This window comes from Montipora foliosa, chromosome 13, assembly GCF_036669935.1.
Source record: "Montipora foliosa isolate CH-2021 chromosome 13, ASM3666993v2, whole genome shotgun sequence".
NCBI classification, from domain to species: Eukaryota; Metazoa; Cnidaria; class Anthozoa; order Scleractinia; family Acroporidae; genus Montipora; species Montipora foliosa.
Window position 1 is genome coordinate 2,741,918 of NC_090881.1, and position 17,500 is coordinate 2,759,417.

At 39.5% G+C, this 17,500-nt stretch overlaps 1 pseudogene; it reads left to right on the plus strand.

The window, feature by feature from the left end:
• LOC137981523 (dedicator of cytokinesis protein 11-like) overlaps positions 1-17,500 on the plus strand; it is a 38,719-nt pseudogene that overhangs the window by 20,417 nt on the left and 802 nt on the right.

A 17,500-nucleotide genomic window follows, 5' to 3' on the forward strand; every position in this document is an offset into this window, starting at 1 on the left:
ATAGAAAGCGTTAAACGTTATGCACGTGAAATACGCCGGAGAATTTTCAGGTTTTTCAGTGTTCTCCAACTACCCTTTGAGTTTTGAGGATCTTCCCAAGCGTTCAAATGTTCAATTTTGAAACTTGGTAAACACATTATATGAATTTTAGTCTGATTGGTTTGGTTTTGCTTTGATTTTTCTATTTATGTTAAGGCCTACACTTTCCTTTTTTATTCACGGACGATTAAATTCGAGAAATTGTTCGCTCAGATTGCTACGTTTTTGCGACTTTATCGCAGAAAAAAGACGCGCCCTTTTACTCTGATATAATGTTTTAATTTAAATACCATTATTTTTCTCAATGTTTTCCCAATTGCAAAAAATGCCTTGTTAAGGTAATTTCAGAGCTTAAAAAGACGCATCCTTGCAAAGTTAACAAAAAGGTGTACGAAAACTAAGCGCATCGAGGGAACGGATAGCTTGTTAGTGTCTATCCGTGCTTGTCTTTTTGTGCAACTTTCTAATCTACGTGCGTAAAATGAGAAGAAATTAACGGTAAGGGCGTAAAAAGATCATTACTAACCATTCACCAGCCCAGCAGGTGAAATCAATCACTGTGTGCAGGAAAAATTTTCAAATGAAAGTTTTACCTTTGTTTGTTTATAGTTAAATGTTGCCTTAAGCGATTTCTGGTGTTATTTTTATCGTAGGTTTTTTACTGATTGACCGCCGTTTATCGCGACAAATATCACTTGGTCAGGATATTTAATGCAATTGCTTTGAATCAACTATGTATCGGCGAATCACGGTATTTGTTCTCTCGATACGAATGGCAATATTGGAACAAGATATTGAAATTGCATGATAGAATGATGTATCCCTTTTCGACATTTTTTGTAATTCTCGCGCAAGCATAGTTTATTTAGCCCTTTTAGAACCATTTATAATGTTAAGAAAATGAAAAATAAAATCACTGCTGCAGGTCTTCCTCTTTGGTACCTCGGGTTGTCGATCTCACAAATGCTCGATATTTGATATTGTATTGCGGTGTCAATTTAGAGACTGTATCGTATATCGCGGCTTTGATATCGATATCTTCATATCATCGCGTGGAAGCCCCAATATTTATGTGACAAGAGAGTGGAAAAGTACGTGTGATGTTACCGTGCAGTCCTTCCTGTTATGTGTTATCAGCAGAACGTGTCTCTTGCGTGGCCTACGTGACAACGTGGTGTTTCAAATCTTAAACGAAATCTGATTCCCTTCGCATTAAACAACTAAGGCAATTGGATTTGGAATAGTATAAATTTGCGACGCCTCTGCCGCGGTAAAAGTCAGACATTATTAAACCAAAACTGAATTCGAGAATGGTTTTGCCAACACTTTCTTACGAGGACATTGTAAACGAGGTGCGGAATAAACACGGGCAGTTACGGGACAAGAAGAAGAAGTTGAGGCTTCATGCGATTGAGGAACTTGCAGCTCATCAGCTAACTGTTCTTCCAGTTGTAACTTCCCCGTGTCTGCTGAGTCCAGCTAGTTCCCGCAAAGCTTTGTTTCTGGTAATTTGTCCTTTCTTGCAAATTTGGCAACTTAGAGGAATTTTTTTGTTTGTCGAATTTAATTAAGAATTAAGTGTATTTTAGCTTTGTTTATGAAAAGGTGTTGTGAGTTATAGAATATGAGAATTTGTAAACAGTTAGTTTCTTATATAGTGTCGTCAATCCGGAATTCTTCAGTGGCGAAGTCTGTCTTTAGAGAGAAGTTTCTTCTATTTAAATTAGTAAAGGGTTTCCATCTGAGGAAATCAGGTGGAAGGTTCGTCCTAACCTTTCGTGCTTTCTGTTTTTATTTTTTTCAAATCTTTCGAAATTTGGTCTTAATATTCCTCTTTTAACAGGTTGGTTCTTGGCCCAATGTCCCTCATTTTTCATAATTATTTAAAGAGTTAAAACAGTTGTTAGGTTACCTTATTGTGTGTGTAACCCGAGGTAGCAGCCGTCTCTCACCGAGAAAGCCTCATTTGAATAGCCAAGTCATTCGTTATGAACCGTCAGGATCTTATATTAAAAATAAAAATAAAAAATTCAGATTCGTCTTTCGTGAAACTTTTTCTATGTTGTGTAAACCAATTAAAACACAGTTATTGACTGTGCCTTCTAGGAATACGATGATGTCCCTGAGATGTTAGTGGATCTTCAGTACAGTTTGGCCAAGTCTTACTCTAGTACTCCGGAATTGCGAGAGACGTGGTTAGAGCACATGGCTGCTGTTCACGAGGGTCATGAGAATTTCTCCGAGGTAATTCCGCTTTGTTTCTTCACGTGACTCTGAAACTTCTTAATGAACCTTTTCGGTAGATTAAAATTCAGGGTGAAAGAGAGGTTTAGAGGACAAAGAAAAAGGAAAGTGGGTGATATGTAGATATTTTTTACCTTCATTCCAATGTGTTTCTATTGTTTTTGTACTCACTGTTTCACTATCAATTTGAATATTTGATATTTTGAAAATGGCCTATTTACTACTCGGAGTTAGGAGGTTTGGGTAAAATATTAGTGATTGTCTTTTTGGTTGGTCTTTCCCTCTTAAAACCATTTATGTCACTTTATATTCATAGGCTGCTCCTGTGTTGTTTGAGAACTTTGTCTATTGTCTTTGAGAACGTTTCTTAGAAAATTCAGTTTATTGTGGTTTTGTTGTTGCAGACTGCTCACTGCTACTTCCACGCAGCTGCTTTGGTGGCCGAATACCTGAAGAGACAAGGTAAGACGCAGAAAATGCGACAATCAACTGACTCTTCCATAAGCGATTAGCCACCTAATTATGAGTAGAAGGCAAGAGAGGGAGTATTATTAGCATTGTGTTTAGTTCTTATTAATTCTTATTGAGGAATGAGCTAACTTTCCTACACGATGCTTTACTGGAAATCTATTTTCCATGCATTTGATACTTGGTAGAAGCAAGTTTGACTTATATGGCTCTGAGGCAGGCTATTTCAGTCATGTATCACTTCTTCTAACAGGCCATTTTCGAAATATCAAATGTTCAGCTTCTTCTTGAGGCAGTGAGGACAAAAACGATAGGAACACGTTGGAATGAATGTGAAAAATATTTACATATCATCCACTTTCCTTTGTCATTATCCTCTAGACCTCTCTTTCCGGCTGAATTTGAATAGATCGAAAAAGGCCTACTCATTATAATCCAAGATGGCGACTTGAGGAAAGAAAGAAAGCGACACATTGACGATACGAGCATATGGTTTTAATAAGCGCCAAGTATACTATGCAAGGCTGCTGCCTAAGAAAATTTTAAAGGGGCCCTCAGAGCTAAACGCTGAGAACTTAGGAGCCCAACATATGAAGTGAAAGGTGTTGCTGTGAAAAATTAAGGAGCCCAGAGCTATTCTTTGGGAGCCCCAGGCTACCGGGCTCCTGTTAGGCAACAGCCTTGCTATGATTCATGTGACTGAGTGAAGTTATATACTTTGCTCTTGATTAGACTCTGTAAGTAAGTGTGATCTGTTTGATTCACTATAATCGTCTAAAGGCTCCCGAAAACCTAGGAAACGTTGTGTACGGAAACATTGTTTCCCGAAATTTTTCCTCGGCGCGCAAACGAGGAAACATTTGCTGAAGAAGCAAAATTTTTCTAAATAAATTCACAAACAGTTTTGCTTCCCGGGAAGCAAATCTTGCTTCCACAACAAATGTTTCCTGGGGTCGCAAACTGGGAAACATTTGCTTCCGCAACAATGTTTCCTCGTTTAACGCATCGTTTCCATAGAAACGATACAACGTAAATAGCCCCCCTGAGAGGAGATGTGGTTGCTAGTAAAATACGAAACCCAGAAAGATTGAAGAAAATAAAAGGGAATCGCGTAACGTTGGCATCGAGTATGTTGATCATTTCCGAGGGTTACTTCATCTTTTTTCGGCACAGCAAGTTAAAGTTCGAATTGCTATGGATATTAGTTCTACTTTTTCGTGTGACTATTAAAGTACACTAATTTTTTTCAGAACTCCATCGTCACATACCTATTAACGAATTCGTGTTTTTCTATATCCATTATTTAGGTACTTATACCCCTGGTTGCGCTGCATTTGCTCAAGTGTCTCCTAATGTAGTAGCGGACGAGAGTGTTATGAAGACCGATGAAGGAATGTCAATGGAACAGCGATATACGGTGGTTAGTGTCTTGACTTGTGTGAATTTTCAATTTTGACAACGTGTTTTTTCTGAGATTCCTTTGACGAAAGGAATAAATTGTGAAGGTTGTTGTAGGCCAGTGAGTCATTGACATCACACTTGAATTTCCACTCCTTTAATTTCTCGCACGAATACGATCTGAGCAATGAATCTCATACAGAATTGAAGAAGAACAATTTTGATCATGACGTTTTCATTTTGTTAATTGAAGATAAGTGCCCAGAGTTTAGAGTGCTTTCCTTGAGGTCCGGACATCCCGGGTTCAATACCCATTCCGACCACTGGTTTAATTTGATGCGTCTGGTAGTCCTTGGCTCAATCTCTCGGCTGCATTTGTAAATAGCAACTTGGTTTGCCTCTGACCATTTGGTATTATTCTTAAAGTTGTCGCCGTTGTTCTGTTCTGTCATTGGCCCAGAAAGTGGGCAATGTAGAGCGGTCAATTGTTTGTTTGTTTACTTTTTAGTTCAGTGATTCGAGTGAGATATGGTGGGTACTCTATTGATTTGGGATGCTGTTAACGTGGTCACATTTTGTTTCGTTTTAAGGAACCATGAAGAATTGCCTTTTTGTTGTGTTAGAATTCTCAGTTTTTCCTTGGCTGTCATTGTTGTTTATTCAGCGTCATCTGGTTGATTTGTTGGAGCAATGTGCCAAGTATCTCGAGCGAGCGGAGCGGTATGAAGTAATGGGTGAAGTGTTTAAACTAGCGATTCCTATCTATGAACAAGAGAGGGACTTTAGGGTAAGACGGGGTTCACTGTTGGTGTCCATCTTGTATATTTTGGCTATCGCTTAGGTTGTTGCAAAGTCAGTTACAAATACCAGACTTTCTGCGGATTCCGCTTACCATAACATCCAAATTCCATCAAGGTACAAATTAATTTCATTGCACTGATTTTGTTCAGAGCTTTGGTATCCGTCATGAATTCTTAGAACACCCCGCATGGCTTGTGTTTGTTTGCGCCGTGGGATATTTTGATTGAGTTTACGGTGTCGATATCACTGAGGCAAAATCAAATTAAGCAGATTAATGTAATTTAAGCAAAGATGACGGCTACGGCAACGACAACGCCTCAAAACAAGAAAATTATTAGTTATAAAAGTAAATATAATCATGCTGCACGTGCAGCACGAATTTCCGTGCACCTCCTTGCCGTACTCCAAAAACCATCGTGCATGAAATCACCAAATTTTAGGTTTTGATGACAACGTGAGCATGTAACAATGAACCATTCATTTTATGTTTTAAAACCGTTCATACCCGTCCACTTATAGAACAGTTCGCACGTATTGTACAAGGTGAAAAAGACGGAATATTCGCAAAATACTTGCGATAGTTTTACTTTGGAATGACGTTTTCGTTGCCGTAGCAGTCGTCTTTGCTAAAACTCCCTATACCTTACTGAGCCACATTCAACGTCTTCTCTTCGAAAGATCAGAACAACTGAAGGGCTTCAACTATATATTTTGTATTCAACAATTTGATGCCAACTTTTTCTTTCGTTACATTGTTTGGTATGACTCTGGGTATTCTAAGAAGCGGTATGTTTAAACGAGCTCAGTGGTGTTTGTTAAATTTCGGCAAGCTATACAATGGCATAAATAGTCTGGAAACCATTGAAGTTTATAAATAAACAAGTTAAAATACATCCTGACTTGAGTATTGTATTGTTTCACATCCAGCGCCTGTCCAATGCATATGAGAGCCTAGCGCAGGCCTACAAGAAAGTTGTTGATGTGATGGGCACTGGAAAAAGACTGCTTGGCAAGTACTTCAGGGTTGCTTTCTTTGGACAGGTAATTTCAATTTCATGTTTAGATAAAGTTTATGTGAGAACGCGAAAAAACTGCTTCATGAACTGATCGATTTTTTTGTTCTGTTTTGGAACAAACGTCTTCGTACGGCGTTCCATTTGACAGCTAAAATCGATTGAGCCTCTCCTGCGTTGTAGGCCGGGACACACCATGCGATAAGTCGCTGCGACACGTCCCCGGGAAAAGTCGTCGCAACAATTCGCCTCGTGTGCCACGGTTAATTTTTTGAAAATCGTTGTCGCATTTTGCCGGTGCGATCAGTTGCACGAATTCAAACCAGTTTGAATTAGTGCGACTGATCGCAGCGATAAAATTAGCGCATGCAGCGTTGTCGCAGCGTGTGCACTTCCGGCATCAAGTCGCTGCGACAGAATATAAATGTACCAAAAAGAGAGCGTCATATGGTCTGCTATATTGAATAAGAAAATTAGTTCACATTCCCCCTCATTCAAGATCACTGCATGTGAACCGAACAGGCGCCGTGTCGCAGCGACTTAGTTTGCAAGTAGTACTCACGGAGCGACTTGTCTACTAGTGTCTCGGTCTTTAAGCCTAATTTGCGGGACCGCGATTAACGCCAAATCTGAATACATAGCATGACTACCTTGAAGGTCCAGTGACACGTTACTCCAGGTCAGGCTTGAACTTTCAACGAAATTTCAGTGGCTCGACTAAGTTTGTTTTGCTTGTTTGTTTTTTTTCTTTCTTGCCTTAATCGTCACTAGCATCAGCTCAGTAACGTTATTTCGACCAATTCAGGAGCCCATAACCAGGGGCCAATTCTTGGATTTACATGACGTCACGGCCGCCATGTTGGTGTCCCCAAACAATGCAATGGCGGCCATGTTGGTGTCCCGATCCAATCCTCCGGGAATTGAAAGCTATTATCACTGGGTTACTATGGCAAACCCAGTCGGAATCTGTCTTTAATTTCGTCGTTTTTTTATTTTTCGTTTTCTTTTTTTTATTTTTTTCCGTGTAGGTAAAAGTCTTGCCTGTCACTCCCCTGCTAAGTGGTGTCTTAGTGCATAGAGCCTTCTGCGCGTATTTCCTTAGGATCGAGAGGGTAGTGGGAAATGCTTAGATTTCTCTGGTAGACACACTAGAACGATTAACTTAACCGGCAATGGCGTCGAAAGTCATGTAACGCGAATGGCGTTTTAGTGGATCTTTGAACAAAATGTACCCTTATGAAGGTCAATAATGGCAAGCGAATTGGATACTGAACAAGACAGGCGGTCGAATGTTAAAAGCGACGAGTAATGGACTTCGACAACAATCTGTCGCCCGTCGAGCCATAATCAAAGTGAGCTGTCTTCCTAAAATTTTGCCAAGTGTGGTGTTTTGTACAACACTGAAACCAAATGAACAGTTCTCTGGTAACTCAGTATGGGTTCAACAAAGACAGAGGAGGAATCCATGTAGTGGATCTGTTATCTCAGTTGTCTCGCTATTCGTCAGATTTGTATTTACCTGTTCTCAACTCTGCACAGTCTTCCGGTATAACAATTGAAAATTTCACTAATAAGTCATTGACGTGAATGGCGTTTTAGTGGATCTTTAAACAAAATATACCCTCATTGAGCTCAAGAATAGATCGTCAATTGGATGAGCAAGACAGCGCTGAAAAATAAATATCTGGATTTTAAGAGACGAGTAATGGTCTTCGACAACAATTTCATTTTTCGCCTTTGGATATCAAGTGAGCTTTGTTTCTAATATTTTACTAACTTGGTATTATATAAAACACGGAAATCAAATAGCAATTTTTTTTATGGATTTAACCATAGTTACTAACTATGATTTAACATATTAACATTGAAGGAATCGAACGCCTACAAGAATGCATCACAGTGTTTACTCAAGTCGCATCTTAGTTGTCTGACAATTTACATTTACCGGTATTTTGTACTCAAGTCTGCAAAGGTGTAAAATATTTGGAAATGTGACAGTGAAGAATTATTTGAATGAAAGTTGTTGTCGCTTTTGTGCTTCATTATTTACGGTCAGCGTTCCGAGTCGAAAAGGGTTTGATGTGAACTGTCAAAAATGTATTTAATTGCATCTCTTGTTTGCACGCACGCAATTGAAATAGGAAGGTATTTTTTCCTCTAATACTAAATATGTTGTTTGTTTCGATTAATTTTTCGCTGGAAAAGGATTTTGCCGAGATATTTCCAGCCTTTTTGAACTTTAATATCATGTTGTGTAATTTTCGAGCTTCACAAATTTGCATACGTGTGTTGAAATGTGATACGGGAGCATTTTTGTGGTATAGTGTAACGAAAATAAACAGGTCTGTTGGAAGCTTGCTTGAGTTTCAACAAAATGACCCCCAAAATCGGCCAAAAAAATCTGACACTGATGAATAGTAAAGTAGCTGCTATCCCCGAAACGATGGAATTACCTGGCGATAAATAACCCCTTCTTGGAGAGTAAAGTTTTGACTGTCAACCTGAAGAGTTGGGCGATTGTGATCTTTGTGTTGAATTCGCACATTTCTTGTCAAACTTTATAACACTTGAAAGGAAAAGAAAACTAACAAAAACAAAAACCCGGTATCTGTGTCAAATGATGATTTGGCACAGATGCTTCACTGTTTCGCGAGTAAACACACCGCGGTAACTTCGTCACGGCGGCCGCTGAATCCGATATCACTTTCGATTTTGCGCTTTTACTTGTGCAGCCAAAAGTACAATAGCAAAAATCTCCCAGAATGTTTGTCGCTGATCGTAACTTTATATTCGGGGTTAAAAATTAATGTTGTTTTTATGTCATAAATGTTGTTGCTGATGGCAAAATATTTTATTCTCGATCGACTGTCCAGAAAACTTCCTTCTGCTCTTTCCAAAAACTTTGTATCACTATTTATTTACTTTTGCATCAATATTTATTTCGCATAAAGCAAGCTAACAAAATCATTTCTTTGCTTGGTCCGCATTTGTTAATGTTGAAATGGAATTTTCGGTCCAATGCTTCTGTTTTGAGGGGTATATCGTTTTGGTCTCCCGTCCAGATACTAACCCCGCCGAGTAAGGATTAACCTCAGCGAACTTTACAAAGCTGTCAGATGGCTCAGAGGGCACGCTTAAACTTGTGGTGAAAAGAAGTTGTGAGGGAACTTGAAAATTATCAACACGTCAGCCCAGAAGCCAATGTTTCTCGCTTCTCTTTTATTTGTTATTCTTCAGAGACTGGAATGCTGTAGTTCAATACCACACAATTCAGTGCGTTCTGATTTTCTGTAACACGTACCACAGGCAACCCAGTGTATGCTTCACGGAAGCATCTCGTTATGCTAACGTCGTCTTTTGTTTTCGTTGAAAAACATGCCTGGTGATCACGTGAGTGAAAACCAAGAATACTGGGGCCAATACTGGGGTCCATGTAGAACAAGCTATTTTTAGACAAGTTATTTAAATAAGATGTGGCTTGCACGAGTAACCATTCTCAATACCATGGGTAATAAATTCTTATTATTTGGAAGGGTCTTGTTTCGCGAAAAAATAAATCTAAAAATAGCTCGGTCCCTAAAAACGACGTTGGCTTGCATGGCCTCATGACCAATTTCTTTCTCTTTCAGATGTTTGGTGATGATGACGGGAAGGAATTTATCTACAAGGAGCCGAAGATCACGGGTCTTGCCGAGATTTCACATAGACTGGAACAAATTTACGGCAGAAAACACGGCAGAGATAACATCAAACTCATCATGGAGTCTGCAAAGGTGAATGAATGGTGTTTTTCTTTGGAAGCAGTGGACGAATGGAAGCCTAGAGGCCTGAAAACCTAACGTAAAAATAATTCCTTTATCAGGTGCATGCAGAAACGTTGGATTCAAAGATTGCCTACATTCAGGTATATTTTGATAACTTCACTACGCTATCTTACCGTTTGAAGTCTTTTCACTTGCGTAATCAAGGTTAAGTCCAAAATTAAGGCATTTCTCACGCTCCTGTATTGTTTCGTCGTTTTTGACGCAGTTCCTCCTACTTAAAGACGTTGGCCACATTTCAGTTTCTCTATGTTAGCATTCTTCCTACGAAGCGATCTAAGCTTTGACTTTGTTCTTAGTTTCGTCGGCTTTGTTGGTGTATTTTATGGACTTTTAACGTTATAAGAGCGTTTGAAGTGAAGAGCTTTTTGTATTAGCCGTGAGACATGAAGGTAAATCTAGAGTCGTAGCTTCTATGTTTGTTCAACTGACTAAAGGTAGCTAACAGGACAGTCACTTGACTTTTGGAGAGCATATAGTTTATTTGTGGCCCGACTAGCTACGAGCTATTTGGCCACTTGTGAGTTCGATTTATATCCCGGAGGAGGTGAACGGATTAGTTACCTTACATTTTTGTGCGAGTGCAACCATGACAAAAAGAAAGAGCATATTAATGAATATTGATTACTCTTTGTTGATAGTTTTTCTTGTGTAATAATTCGCCCCGTGTGAGTTCATAGGACCCCGATATGACCTCGCCGTCCCTGTATTGCATTTGTTGAAATTTGCAGATAACCTACGTGCAACCGTATTTCGACGATGAGGAGTTGGAGCTCAGACCCACTTTGTTTGAGCGTAACAACAACATCAGGCGATTTATCTATGAAACGCCATTTACCTGCGGTGGCAAAGCGCATGGCAGCCTAACAGAACAATGCAAGAGGAAAACTATCCTTACAAGTAAGTTGATTTAGCTTTTTGAGCATGCGCAGAAAGACGCTTTCCTGCTGAGAATGTGTTCACAGATTGTGTCTATACAGCGGGTTTTAGATATAGAATAACAGGACTATCTGTACCACGCTATACATTTGCAAAAATACCCCCCTCCCCATTCTGTGTTGCCCGTTTGGGAGTCAAAGATCACAGGAATTACAACTCAGCAATAGGGACCTTAAGATCAGAGGACGAGGACAACTACGAGTACGAGTGTTCCGTACTGAATATGCGCATAAGGTCTGGAGGCCGACATGTCTCGAAGTGCGCATGCTCAGAACGGAAAACTCGTACTCGTAGTCCTCCTCCTCCTCCGATCTAAAGATCTCTATTGTCTGGGGGGAGGAGGGGGTGAATTGGGTTGCTTAGAAAGGACAAAAGAGTTTAAAATGACGGAATAGGGGGTCAAAAAGGGTGTGGAATAAACTAGTAATGCTGCAACTGTACGATATATTTAGAATAGAACAGATGGCTGTGTTTATCGCCCATCTTTCATGCAGTCTTGGGGAGTGAATTGCGAAGAGTACAGCTCACTACATCGGGACGAAAGCGTACATAGGCCACTATAATTAAATATACCATAATACGCTTTGTTTTTGCCTTCCAAAAGTTTGCATATACATTTTCTTTATTTTCTCTGCTTTTGCTTATGCTTATGCTTATGCAAACGTTTGGAGGGCAAACAAAAGAGTATTATGGTATTTTTAAACTAACCCAATAGGCACCTCTGACAGCCGCTGTATGGTCCATGTTTGATGTCGGAGCACATTAGCTGTGAGTCGATTATAATGAGGGAGGGAAACCGGGGTTTCCAGAAAAGAACCCAGTAAATTACTAGTCACTGATACACCAAGCGAATTGTTAATGTTGATTTTTGTTTTGCACGTTCTCTTCTAGCATCCAACACGTTTCCTTACATAAAGACGCGAATTCTTGTGGTCCAAAGAAGAGCAATACGAACTGACACCAGTTGAGGTTAGTTCGTGTTACCTTAGTTCTAAGGAACGAGTTCAATTCATTGTCCTAACCAAAGCGAAACTAAAGTAAATTCAGCCAGTCAAGAGTATACAGAATTTGAAGCAATGATATTTACACTTAACTACTAGTATATTGTCCTTTCTTTGGCTTATCGAAGAAGACGCACACGTTTTAGGACAGTCAAATGAACGCAAACCAGATGCATGCAACTAGCGATAGTATAGTGACCTCAAAAAACATGACTAAAACACTAGCATATAATTTGTTTAAAAGTGGTTTGCTTGAGTTTACCGTTCTTTGCACATCTGCGACTTGAAAAGACCAAATCTATGAAAAATGTCACCATGCAATGCCGAAGTTCTAATATGCATTCTAAGTCTCAACACCATTACTTGAATGCCCATGAATCAAATTGAGGCTAAAGTAAAGTTGACCTTACAAAATATAACTTAACGCTATAGCAAGTGATATCGCAGATCAAGAACAATGGCAGAAGGAAATTCAACTAGAGTTTAGAGAAAAAGCTGCTGCTCTGAAATGCTGCTGTTATTAGTACTTTCTTGCGGGTGTTTTGGTTGTACAACGCTAAGAACTGAGGGCCATCATCACGAACATTGATGGTGTGAGGCCGCCATTTTGGAATCGCAGTAAGGGGAAGACTGGGACGAGTTTAAGGTACAAGATGGCGACAAGGGACCTAAGGAGTTTTGTCGCAAAAAGATACTCGGCTATAAGACGCACCTTGAATTTAGATCACATTTGGGGCCAACAAGCAATTTCTTTGAGAAAAAATGCTGCGCCTTACAGCCGAAAAACTACGGTTAATCCCATCTGCAGTACGGACGAACTATCCTGTAAGTAACTAGATAGGTTCGAACGGTTTAAAAGTAAAAGTATAAAAGGAACGGTTCATTGCTGTATGCTCATGTTGTTGTCAAAACCTAAAATTTGGTGATTTCACGTTGTTTTGTGGACTACGGCAAAAATGCAGTGAAACGCTTGCGGCACGTGCGGCACGATTATTTTTCCTTTTGAACCAATCACATTCTTGCTTTTCGTCGTCTTTGCTTAAATTCTCTAACCACTGTAGCAGGACGGGTTAGGAGGTCAAATTCTGCGTTATAATTGGAGCATTTCGATACACTTTGTCGATTTCAGAGCCCCTCTCGCCGCAAATATGATTGACTGCAACTAAAAGACCAAGCAGTTTATCGAAACTCATTTGAACTTCCGAATCCTTCTTCCTTATTGGTTTTTCTTTACGTTGATGTATATTAATTGTAATTTTAATGTGCCATTTGTGTGATTTATTTTTCTTCAGGTCGCATTCGATGAGATGCAAAATAAAGTTAAGGAGCTAAATAATGTTATCACACAGAATCCTCCAGACATGAAGAAACTTCAGCTTGTTTTACAAGGCAGTGTCAGTGTGCAGGTACACGAGTGTTGCCTTATGTATTCAGAGGGAGGGGGGGGGGGGGAGGTGCGGGTGATTTTGTGCTGGAGGGCAGGCGATTGTTCATCGATTTCGAGAAGATCTAGACGACTCGATGACAAAAGCTTCGGCTAAATTTGTATTATCGGTGTATAACCAGGTGATAATGTGAGAGTTTTCGGTTGTGGTTATTTTGGAATGGTGACGAGCTTCATGTCCATTTTTAAATGGTTTTAATATTGCATTTTAAAATCAATTTTCAAACGAAAAGAGCTGAGACCGTATTGCACCGCTAAAAGCATTGGATGTTTACCTTACAGTACAACACACATGCACACTTTTGGATAGTACTAGCCTCAGTCCCCCTCTCATATTCATGAGATGGTCTTTGATACAGTGCCGTATGTGTCCTTTTGAGTATGTTTTGTTTTGTTTTGTTTTGTTTTGTAATTCCTCAGGTGAATGCTGGTCCGCTGGCGTATGCACAGGGGTTCCTCGACAAATCTGTGCTGGCATCGCATCCACATAAACACATAGAAAAACTCCAGCAGGTTTACCGGTGTGTAACATTTCTTTTTCAGCTTAAACTGTGCGAAACAGCAGCATAACAGTTTTCAGGGTTAAAGGATCGCGATTGGGTTCATTATAACATTTTTGTTTGCTTTTGAGGAATTGATGATGAAAATAATTTTAATTAAATGGCTTATATGTAAGATACTCGCAAGAAGTAATCTAGACTCAAACCTTAGTGAAGCCGATGATATTTTACCCTGGCAATTCTCTGTACAAGGATTGTATCGAGGCATATGTTAACATTTTAACTTACCCGAGCCTTTGAATCAGTCCCGTCCAACTGTTGTCATGTCAACGTCCTATGCATATAAGGAAATGTCATTCATATCTACTATAATAATTGTTTAACTTGATCGTTGTTTCAGGGAATTCATCGCTTGCTGTGGAAAGGCTTTGGAAATAAACGATCAGTTGATAAAAGAAGATCAAAGAATGTACCAGGAAGATATGAAAGAGAAATACGTTCAGCTGAAAACACGGCTTGCCAAGTACATTGGAGATGAAGTAAGACCCTGACAGTAACCTTTTTGGATTACCAATGCAAACAATTTGAACTTTTCCGTTCATTCACGTCTTGATGAAAGAATGTCGTTTATGTTGCATTAACTTGATTGAATCTTGCAAGTAACTATTTCAAAAAGCCAAGAAGATTTCGTGTTTCGGATTTTGATACGGCAGTCTTTTTGGGAGTTGAACCTTCCGCTTGACTTCAACTATTATCTTTTACCGCGCGGCTGATTACCACAGAGACATAGTGAACATCTTACTAACCTTGTTTTCTCGGTCCGTACTGTAAAATTACGGATCCTCCTGTTTTTTTTAGAGGTCTTTGTATATTTTTCACAAGAACTGTAGTACCAGGCCTAGTTTATTCGAAGGGTGGATAACGCTGATCGTATCTACAGTATAATTCAATTGATCATCCGCTGGTTGTGATTCTATCCATTTGTTCATAGTGCCATCCACCTTTTGAACGACCAAAGCCAATAGATTTCCATTTCGATAATTTTACCTTAGTCGCAGCTGAGTAGATGAAGTCGGCAAATTGTCGAGCTCGACACATTAGTCATTGTCACCTCCAAGTATCCTAACGTGCAGTGCATGTACCCAAACTGGTGAATTAGAAGGTTCTTATGTTTAAAGATAAACAAGTACTTCGCCTCTTGTGACACTTAGTATGTGCTTATATGAGAGGTATCAATCCCCTCTATAAATGCAGAAAACGTGTTTGTTAATTTGTATTATTATACGGTGTCACCAGCTCGATTTTGATTGGTTGTAAGCACGCAGCTAATTCTTGCTTGCTCTCCTGCAGACAATAGATTTTGTTATACCTCCGAACTCAAATACGTTTTCCGATTGGATGAGAATGTGTCACGTGTCATGGGTCAAAACTCACTAACTCCCTAGGGCAAACAAAACTCACTAATCCCCTGAGGAAACAACGACTTGAACTTTCGACTCGCACGTGGTCAAGTCGTGTACCTTTGAAACAGCGGCAAATTCCGTGTAAAAATTCGTGTATTGTTCTAGTTTGAGTTGGGAGGTACAACAAAACACTTAAAAACTGGCCTCACGGGAAACAAAACTCACTGTTTCCCTTGGGGCCAGTCATTAAGTGCTTATTATACATGTAGAATTGACGTCATACCTACGGACAAAAGTTTCAAACATGCAGAAGTGGCCTCACGTTACACACTAACCAGCGGTTTGATCAGTTTGTCATGGCGGAGTTCAGCTCAGGAATATGCATAATAAAACAATTATTGGATTCGGTTTTCGCATGATAGCGATAATTTTCAAGTTCTCAGTTTGTGTTATCCGCCTCAACCTTCGGCTTCGGCAGATAACACAAACTTTGGCCTTGATAATAGGGAGTTAAAGCAAATCACTACGGCTGGTGCTACTACGGCTGCCGTGACTGAAAAGATCTGGGGAGATCTGGGGTGGTCTGCTAAACTTCAAGTTTAGCAAAGCAAAATACAAAGAAACATGGGCTAAGGAGTTTCATATCTCCTTTATTTAGTTTCTCACAGCCAAATGGCTTCGCCCAAAGAACGATGGCCGTTGAACGCCTTGCTAGGACAAAAAGATTATTTCTGAGAAAAAGCGAATGCCATACATTTTGTAGAATTAACAATCTGATGGATGAAGTGTATAATTTCAGAGACAAATATCTCAAAGAATATCCAGTGAAGAACACAAATATGTCAATACTCAAAGAAGCAAAATAGCATCGTATAGTATCCAGATATAAAACATCATCACCAAATCCTCAAAGCAAAGTTAACCGAAGAAAAACAACCTCATGCTGAACACGATTATTTCACTTGACTCACTTCGCCATTCCAACGCCTTTACCAAAACTTATCCTAAATTCATGATACGGATTTACACCGAAGCTTATGAGAGGCAATCTTGACACAATCTTTGACTTATATTAACTTTAAAGGATATAGTATCCAGTGGAATTCTTAAAATGCCGAGATATCCATTGAAAGGGCCTGCAGAGAAGCGAAATAAACCCGACATAGCTGCCACTACCGCAAAATATCCCGACTCACGTAGTCAAATTTCACGCTACGGCTGGATGCAACCGACGTACATGTGCAGGGTCTCGTTTTGGGGGAAATGTACTTCCGGCAGCCGTATCAGCGCCAGCTGTAGGGATTTGCTTTAAGTCCCTAATTATCGCTATCATGCTCAACCTCATCCAAGAATTGTTCATTAAACTATTGCATTTTGGTCGAAGATAAAAGTGTGGCGTAATGGCTGTTGCAGTTAGTTCAATAGGAGTCTCAACACCAGCATCATTTGATGGTTACTTTTTTCCATTTATCCTAGATTTCCACCACCGTGACAGCATCCAGTAGTGTTTCGTCGCTTGTTATGTGAAAGAAATCAAACTCGCTGAATGACTGTGTCACGTTGACACACTTATGGCCTATCACCATGGATTTCTGATGCGATGGGTTCAATTCAGACGTATTTTACGTCTCAGTCGTTCATCTTCTTATTTGAAGCTAGTCACTAAAGCGAAAACGAAGCAAACAGAATTTGTTCCTTAGAATCTTTGCAAAGACTTTTGAGAACTTACTGGTCTGTTGTACTTTCCACTTTTTCCACTTGAGGGTGGAAAGAAAGATGGTGTCGGATCTCATCACTGGGCTGTATGTTGCCCTTGGGGCGATTGTTTTGACAGTGAACCGATATAGGCAAGACCAGCAGGTTTTATTTTTGCTCAAAGGAACACAGATCTCTTTTGCGCTGTCATACGTTAAGTAAAAGAAAGAGCAGACTCGAAATACCTGTAAAAAAAAAAAGATTAGTCATAGACCCTCTGTTTCTTGAAGCAGACAAAAACTTCCGATTTTATTTGGTCATATGGTTCACCTTGGAATTAATGCAGATGTTTTGCAACTGAGTTGTGAGCGGTATTTGTCGAGTCCTGAAAGGGCGAAGAAAAATGACAAGGCTGAGTATAATGTCCTCACAAACTTAACTTGCATCATCAGACAAGTTTGGCATCTATTCTTATTTTATGTTGTAACAATAATTTTTTTTTTCTGTCATTTTTGTTAGAGTCTGAAATTGATCGTGCATCATATGGCGTACATAACGGAGAGACATTTAAATGTCTGTAACTTAGAGGGATAAATTGGTAAAGAGGTGGCAAGTAACTGGTAACGTTTTTTTCTTCCCATCCAGCGATTTTGTTCCGTTTTCCATTTTATCATCATTTCCGCCCATGTTCATGTGAAAACAAGAATTTGTATTGAATAATAAAATAGCTGGGT